General features: G+C 45.5%; 1 protein-coding gene across 1 annotated transcript in view; it reads right to left on the bottom strand.

The window, feature by feature from the left end:
- The window catches only part of LOC141147942 (guanylate-binding protein 6-like), a 58,422-nt gene extending 53,231 nt beyond the window's left edge, over positions 1–5,191 (bottom strand). The window contains exon 1 of the mRNA XM_073635102.1: positions 5,147–5,191. The gene's annotated coding sequence lies outside the window, so the exon portion shown is untranslated. The remainder of the gene's footprint in view (positions 1–5,146) is intronic.
- Between the last annotated feature and the right edge of the window lie 3,322 nt (positions 5,192–8,513).

The raw sequence follows: 8,513 nt of genomic DNA on the forward strand, positions 1-8,513 counted from the left end.
GCTTCCGGTTTCTTAGGCCATAGAGATGTTTGGAGCCACTCTGGTCTCTGATCAGCTCTATGGTCAGCTGGCTGAATCACCGGCTGCATTCTCAGGTTCCCTGTTGAGACAGGAGAACCAAAGAAAAACACGGAAGACGGTGGGGGGGCATTCCCTCCCACTGCTTGTAAAAGCAGTCTAGAGGCTAATTAGCCGACAGGATTGCTTTTACATGAAAGCCGACCGCTGGCTGAAAAGAATGATACCAAGATGATACCTAAACCTGCAGGCATCATTCTGGTATAACCACTCAAAGTCGTGAATGGCGTACCTGAAGACAAAAAAATGGTTAACAATAAAACACAGTAAACGGTAAAGTATAAAAAATTGCAGACCTGAAAAGCAAACATGATAAAACATAATAACAATAAAACATTGCAGAATAGAATACAGTAAAAAAGAACAGAACAATAGAGAAAGAATAGAGAGAGAGAGAACAATAAAACCACAACTATTATTTTTTATTTTATATTTTTTTTGTGGTTTTTTTTTACACTGTTTTTGTAACTGTTACTTTTATAACGGTAACCGGTTCCAGGTTCGGGTCTCTCAAAATGCGATGGCATCTTGGGAGACCCTGTGAAAGTGTGTCCTAGTCTGTGCAATGCTGTACTCTACGCTAATACTCATCTAGTGTATGGTAGTGTTCAAAACATTCACCAATGCAAAGACCAGGATTGTCAGGACAGGAGGGACAATAATAGCGGGTGTCACGCCTATATCCGCGCTTGCTGCAGACACAACATCTTTTTTGGGGGGGTTCGCTGGGTAGGGGTACTCGGGAGGACATAAAGAAAATGCCTCTCATGCAGCCGACTGCATTTGGTTGGGGATGTGAATGGGGGAAGTACGGGCGCTGCAGAAGTGGTGGGTTCCCAATTATTAGGATTGGCGAATGCAGCAGGAAGGGCACTATGGGCACGACGGGCCTGTTTGTCTTCTTCTTGGTGGCAGCGGGACACTACTTGTGCTTGCCACCTCACCAGCTTGAACTGCACTTATCGGACTCGCCACGTCACCAAGTGTTACTGCAGTGCTGGTTTGACTATGACCGGGGTGTACTAGGCCACTGGTGCTTGCCAGTTCACCAAAACGCTACCAAAAAAACTGTTAGCGATCGCAGGGATCAGGCCTGACTTTGTGAACGCTGCAGTTATGCGTTTAGTGTTTTGTAAGTGACAGTGATCGATCGATACTGCACTTGGGTGGGCTGGGCTGGGCTGGGCGGAGGGGCAAAACACAGGTGCTAGCAGGTATCTGGGCTGATCCCGCTAACACTGCGTTTTTGGGAACCCTAAACTGCTGGGGACGCTAGTATAGATCTGATCGGATCAGATATTGATCCGTTCAGATACTATACCACTAAGGGAGGTGTACGGTGCGTGCGTGGGTGTTAGCGCTACTGGCGCTAACCTGACGCTGCCTGGGGCTGGTGCTTACCAGGTCACCAAAATGCTACCAAAAAAACTGTTAGCGATCGCAGGGATCAGGCCTGACTCTGCGAACGCTGCAGTTATGCGTTTAGTGTTTTGTAAGTGACAGTGATCGATCGATACTGCACTTGAGTGGGTTGGGCTGGGCTAGGTGGAGGGGCAAAACGCAGGTGCTAGCAGGTATCTGGGCTGATCCCGCTAACACTGCGTTTTTGGGAACCCTAAACTGCTGGGGACGCTAGTATGGATCTGATCGGATCAGATATTGATCTGTTCAGATACTATACCACTTAGGGAGGCGTATGCTGCGTGCGTGGGTGTTAGCGGTACTGGCGCTAATCTGACGCTGCCTGGGGCGACGCATATCACCGCCGGGCGATCGGGGGGCTAAACCTTTATTTGGTAATAAACGGCGGGTGCCCTGACACTATAAAAAATAAACGAACTAACCAGCGTCACCCGTAACGGTTATACGGTGATCAGTGGTGAAATGGTTAACTAGGGGGCAATCAAGGGGTTAAAACATGTATTAGGTAGTATATGGGGGTCCCTGACGCTATAAAACGCTGACGGCGAACCTAAATATTTACGTCCCTAACTAGCGTCACCAGTGACACTAATACAGCGATCAGAAAAATGATTGCTTAGCGACACTGGTGACGGGGGGTGATCAAGGGGTTAAAACTTTATTAGTGGGGTTAGGGGGGTAGCCTAGACCTACAGGGGGCTAATACTAACTGCCCTTCCACAGTAACTGTCACAAACTGACACCATGCAGTAATCAGAAAAAAAAAACTGCTTGGTGTCAGTGTGACGGGGGGAGAGGTGATTAGGGGGTGATCGGGGGGGATCGGGGGGTAAAGGGGGTGTAAAGTGTGCCTGGCATGTTCTACTGTGTGTGTGTGTGTTTGTGCACTCACATTTCAGTATTCTCTCCTCGGTGCCGGAATGGAAACTGCCGAGCCAAGGAGAGATGACATCACATCCCCTACACAGAGGCAGGGGAAGAATCCCATTGGCTGGGAGCGATCGCGAGGGGGGGCCACGATCAGATGACCTCCCCCTCACCTCTCATTGCTCCCAGTCACAAGACGACCGCCTCAGGCACCGGGGGGGTGTCCGATCGGACCCCCCGCCCGCGGGAAGGCAATCACGTACCAGGTACGTGATTTTGCCTGCCCGTGCCATTCTGCAGACATATATCTGCGTGAGGCGGTCGTCAAGTGGTTAAATGAGGCAAGGCGACCTGTCCAAGTTAATTCTATATTGGCCAGTCTATTTGTTTCTTTGGTGAGTTTAGTAATTAAGGATGAGTAGTTGGCTTCCGCTAGGTTATGTGGGTTTTTGGTCAGTATTAGGCCTAGGTAGGTAATACTCGTTTTGCACCATGTATAGGGAAAGGATGCGTGTAGTTGGGACTTTACGGATGGAGTTATTGCTAAGTCTAGTAAGATTGATTTCGTAAAGTTAACTTTGTAATATGAGATTCTACTGAACTCATTTAGGGTGTCGTGTGCGTGTCTCAGTGATATGTTAGGCGAGGAAAGGAATAGAATAATATTGTCCGCAAATAAGTTTATGTTATGTGATTGTCCTTGAATGGAGAAGCCTGAGATTTTAGGGTGCGTTCTAACTCTTTCTGCAAGGGGTTCAATAAGTAGGTTGAAGATTGAGGGAGAAAGGGGGCAGCCCTGCCTAGTACCATTAGATATGGTAAAGGTATCCGATAGTAAATTAGAGGTGAAAACTTGTGCACAGGGGGAAGAGTACAAGGCCAGTATAGCAGATAGGATGGGGCCAGTAAAACCAAATTTTTGTAGTGTATGACTCATATAGCCCCAGTGTATCCTGTCGAATGCCTTCTCCACATCCAAAGAGAGGAGCAGAGAAGGCATCCGACAGGATCGAGCGTATTGCATAATGTTAATGACCCTTCTTGTGGCATCAGCCTGTTGCCTTCCCGCCGTGAAACCAGATTGATCAGGTTTTATAAGGGAGGGGAGGATGGGAAGTAATCTATGGGCTAATATTTTCGCATAAAGCTTAACATCAGTGTTGAGTAGTGATATTGGTCTAAAGTTGGCCGGGGGTGTGGGCTCTTTACCGGGTTTTGGAATAGTTACCACATAAGCCTTAAGCATTTCTGGGGGAAATGAAGCAGAGGACACCACAGCAGAGTAAATTTGGATTGGAATGTCTTGTAATAGCCATTAGGTAGGCCATCCGGGCCTGGAGACTTACCCAAAGGGAGTGTGCGTATCCCTTTCTGGATCTCAGACTCCCTTATAGGGGCGTTAAGGGCCTCAAGTTGTGTTTGGGAGAGAGAAGGAAGAATAATTTGTGACAAGAAAGCCTGAATGCTCTTCTCTGTTGGTTGTGGTGTGTCAGGGTCTTTATCTAAGTTATATAGTGTTGAGTGATATTCATAAAATGAATTTGCTATTTCTTTAGGGTTGTATATTTTGTGTTTACCTATAGGGTGTATCAGAAAAGGGATTTTAGATTTGGTCCTGGCTGTTTTGAGCCTCTGGGCTAAGAATTTGCCTGCTCGATTGCCTGAAGAATAATGGGACAATTTTAGAGATTGTATGTGTTTGTCATATCTTTTAATTAAAAGGAGTCTGAGATCAGAATGAAGTTGAGAATGTTTTTGGGGAATATGAGAATTAGAGTTTTGTTTATTCAGGGTCTCCAGGGTTTTGATATCGTTAATTAATAGGTTCAGCTTTTGTGTCCTCTGCCTCTTCTCCCTTGCACATATCTGAAGCATCAACCCCCTAACAAAAGCCTTATGGGCGCACCACAGCACCGCCTGGTCAGATACAGAGTTGGTATTTACATCAAAAAATTCAGATAAGTTCTTATTGATATTCCTAACATGTTGTGGCGTTTGGAAGATACGTGAGTTAGCTCTCCAGATATACGCTGGACTTGGAGTGTGCCCCTCCACCACAGTGATGGACACAGGAGCATGGTCAGACCATGTTATGTCATGTATGGTGGAGGAGGACAGAGCTTGTAATAATATCTTATCTACCATTATCAGATCTATTCTAGAATAGGAATTGTGTCTAGCAGAATGAAAGGTATAGTCCTTTTCGTTGGCATGTTGGCATCTCCGTACATCATAGATGTTTTCTGAGTGTAGCAGGGGTTGAAGTGAAAGAGGAGGTCGTTTGGCCTTGGAGGTGGTATCCAAAGAGTAGACGGGTGATATATTATGGTCTCCACAAATAACCAGGGATCCTTTTTGGATAGTAGAGATTTTGCGGTAAAGTCTCCTGAGAAAGCGGAGTTGGTGGGAATTTGGCGCATATAGATTAGCAATTGTATATGGTTTGTTATTAAGTTCTCCCAAGAGTATGAGATATCTTCCGGATGGGTCCACGTACGTTTCTGATAGGTTGAAGGCTACGGAGTCTCTGATAGCGATAAGGACTCCTTTTTGTTTTGAGGGAGCTGAGGCAAAAAACATATGGGGAAATTTTTTTGTTGAAAGTAGGGGGTGTTGCCAGCTACAAAGTGTGTATCTTTGAGACATAAGACATCTGCCTGGAGTTTTATTGCCTCGTTCTAAACCGAGGCTCTTTTGGCTGGGTGGTTGAGGCCATTTATGTTAAATGAGACTTTTTTAAGCGCCATTTATGTAGTATAAGGGTAGGTGTTTACAGTACCTTAGTCCCAGTAGAACAGTCCTTCTTGATTTGAGGTATCGGCGGTTATTGAGATGACTTGGGTTGCATGAATCCGTAGTAGTGAAGATGTTCACCCGGAGGTCAGACCAGTAGAGGGAAAGAGAGGTTGAAGTAGGGGAAAAAATAAAAGTTAATTGTAAAAAAATCAAGTATTGCAATAAGATGTCGAAGTCAAATTTGCATTTGAGGGCAGAACAGTTGCCCATATCTCAGAGGGAGAAAAATCTTAGCTGCATACTCCAGACTTTATCAGGAACCTTGATAAGGTGAAGTAGGTTTAATCTTTGTATTTGGATGCTTTTGTGTTATTTTGTTTGGTGCTTTTCTTTTTGGACACTGTTTGCCAGTCGTACTGAGTGTTGAGTTTCGCAGGGGGTGAGGGGCCCACTGAAGAGTGGTCAGGTAGTATATCCAATGATTGGAGTAGCTTGAGCCCCCCTTCCACATCTGTGACTACCGTGGTGTTGCCGTCGTGGGTAACTGTTATAGGGCGTACACACGGTCGGACTTTGTTCGGACATTCCGACAACAAAATCCTATGATTTTTTCCGACGGATGTTGGCTCGAACTTGTTTTGTCTACACACGGTCGCACAAAGTTGTCGGAAAATCCGATCGTTCTAAACACAGTGACGTAAAACATGTACGTCGGGACTATAAACGGGGCAGTGGCCAATAGCTTTCATCTCTTTATTTATTCTGAGCATGCGTGGCACTTTGTCCGTCGGATTTGTGTACACACGATCGGAATTTCCGACAACGGATTTTGTTGTCGGAAAATTTTATCTCCTGCTCTCCAACTTTGTGTGTCGGAAAATCCGATGGAAAATGTCCGATGGAGCCCACACACGGTCGGAATTTCCGACAACACGCTCCGATCGGACATTTTCCATCGGAAAATCCGACCGTGTGTACGGGGCATAAGTTTAACAGGGTATCCCCACTGGTATAGGATTTTATGATTACGAAGGGCCTTGGTCACTGGCAGTAAGGCTTTTTGCTTTTGCATGGTGAATTGTGAGAGATCTGCAAATAATTGGATATGTGCAAATCTTTCTGGGGGTTGTTGGTTTTTGCGGAACGCAGACATAGGTTGTTCCTTAGTTTGATAAAAATGTACTCTCATGAGCACATCTCTGGGTATGTTATCTGGGAGATGTGATGGCTTTGGGAGCCTGTGGATGCGATCGATGTAGATTTCATTCTCTGAAATGGTGGGTAGGAAGGTTTTGATTTGATTCTGGGCATATTGCTGGAGTTGTGGAGAAAGAACAGTTTCAGGAACCCCCCTAATCTTAAGGTTGTTCCTTCTTGACCTGTCTTCAAGGTCGGCGACCTTTGACCTAAGCCATGTGATCTCTTCAGACTGGTCATTATGGGCATCAATTAGGGTGTTGTGGGATGCAGCAAAGTCCCCCATTTTATCCTCTATATTGTTGACTCTCCCTCCCAGGGCTCCTAGTTCAGATTTGAAGTTGTTTACACACTGCATCATATCTGTGTGCATGGAGCTGCGAAGGGAGACAAGCATGTCTTTTAGTGTGGTGTCAGATACAGGCCTACCCGTTGTGGGGAATGCTGTGACTGGATCCACCAGCTCTCTTGTGACCTCCATAGAGCAGATTCATGCTTCCTCGCTGGATGTCCTCTGCCAGACGAGGTTTTGACTTTGCTGGGCTGCGGGTCATAGGTGTAGAGGCTCCCGGAGAGCTGTACGTTGGGCCTGCTTGTGAGCCCAGGCTTGACATCGCAGACCGCGAGCTGCCTGTGGGGGAAGGAGGATTGCTCACCGCGGCGGCGCCATCTTGGAGAGGATCGTGGTCTTTCGGCTGGAAGAAATCCGGTAATTTCTTCAGCTGTGCTGTGTCTTTCCGCTTGCGAGTCATCTCACTGTGTCGGCAAAGCTTTTATGCTGGTGGTTGTGAGTGGTTGTGAGCAGGGTATCGGTGTCGTCCCCAAAAACTTTGGTTCCTTTAGCTGGAGCGGAGCTGTAGGATTACACGTCCATTCGGCTGCGCGGTAGCCACGCCCCCCCAGAACATTTTTTTTGAACGCGCTCCTATCAAACATTTTCCGTTGGAAAATCCAATTGTGTGTACGGGGCATAAGAGCGAGAGCAATAATTCTAGCCCTAGACCTCCTCTGTAACTCAAAACATGCAACCTGTAGAATTTTTTAATCGTCGCCTATGGAGATTTTTAAGGGTAAAACTTTGTCGCCATTCCACGAGCGGGCGCAATTTTGAAGCGTGACATGTTGGGTATCAATTTACTCGGCTTAACACCATCTTTTACAATATATAAAAAAAATTGGGCTAATTTTACTGTTGTCTGATTTTTAAATTAAAAATGTGTATTTTTTCCAAAAAAATGCGCAAATACAGTGTGACAGAAAGTATTGCAATGACCGCCATTTTATTCTCTAGGGTGTTAGAAAAAAAATATATATAATGTTTGTGGGTTCTAAGTAATTTTCTAGAAAAAAAAAAATATTTTAAACAAGTTTGAAAAATGGGCCCGGTCCATAAAGTGATACTAAACATTCGGCTTTTTTCTGCTAATCCTGCTCCTTTAAGGTAGTGTAGTGTGTTTTCACTTACCTTTTCATTCAATTTAGTTTTCAAATGCTTTTTTGGGGGGGGTCGTTTTCCCCACTTCCTGTTGTTCTCCCAGATGGTTGCCCCCATCAGCAGAGCCGTTCTGAAGGGGGTTATCATGTGTGCGCGCTCCCTCCACAGGGACTACATCCCTGTGTCTACTGGTGACCCCACAATAGGGACAAAACTTTTTCGTGGAAGGGAGTTTAACAAGACACGTGGCCACTCATTAAAATGAGAAGAAAAGAGGTTCAATCTTAAACTACGTAGAGGGTTCTTTACTGTAAGAGTGGCAAGTATGTGGAATCCCCTTCCACAGGCGGTGGTCTCAGTGGGGGGGCATCGATAGTTTCAAAAAACTATTAGATAAGCACCTGAATGACCACAACATACAGGGATATACAATGTAATACTGGCATATAATCACACACATAGGTTGGACTTGATGGACTTCTGTCTTTTTTCAACCTCACCTACTATGTAACTATGTAGCGTTGTAGCTCCGCCTCCCGTGCTCGTTCTCATTCAAGCAGTCTGGGAAAATGCGGCAATGCACATGTGCGATGCCGCTAAGCATAAAGGAAATTGTAGTTCACATTTAGAATGTGACGTAGTGGCAGGGAGCACGCTCCAATACCCCGAAAGCTGTGAAAATCTAACAGACAGTACTCTGTACATTTATGGATGTGGTACCCAAAATGTGTATTTACCCGCTTTTATATATTCTGTACTGCAGCTTTTCACCATTTTA

This window comes from Aquarana catesbeiana, linkage group LG06, assembly GCF_042186555.1.
Source record: "Aquarana catesbeiana isolate 2022-GZ linkage group LG06, ASM4218655v1, whole genome shotgun sequence".
Lineage (NCBI taxonomy): Eukaryota > Metazoa > Chordata > Amphibia > Anura > Ranidae > Aquarana > Aquarana catesbeiana.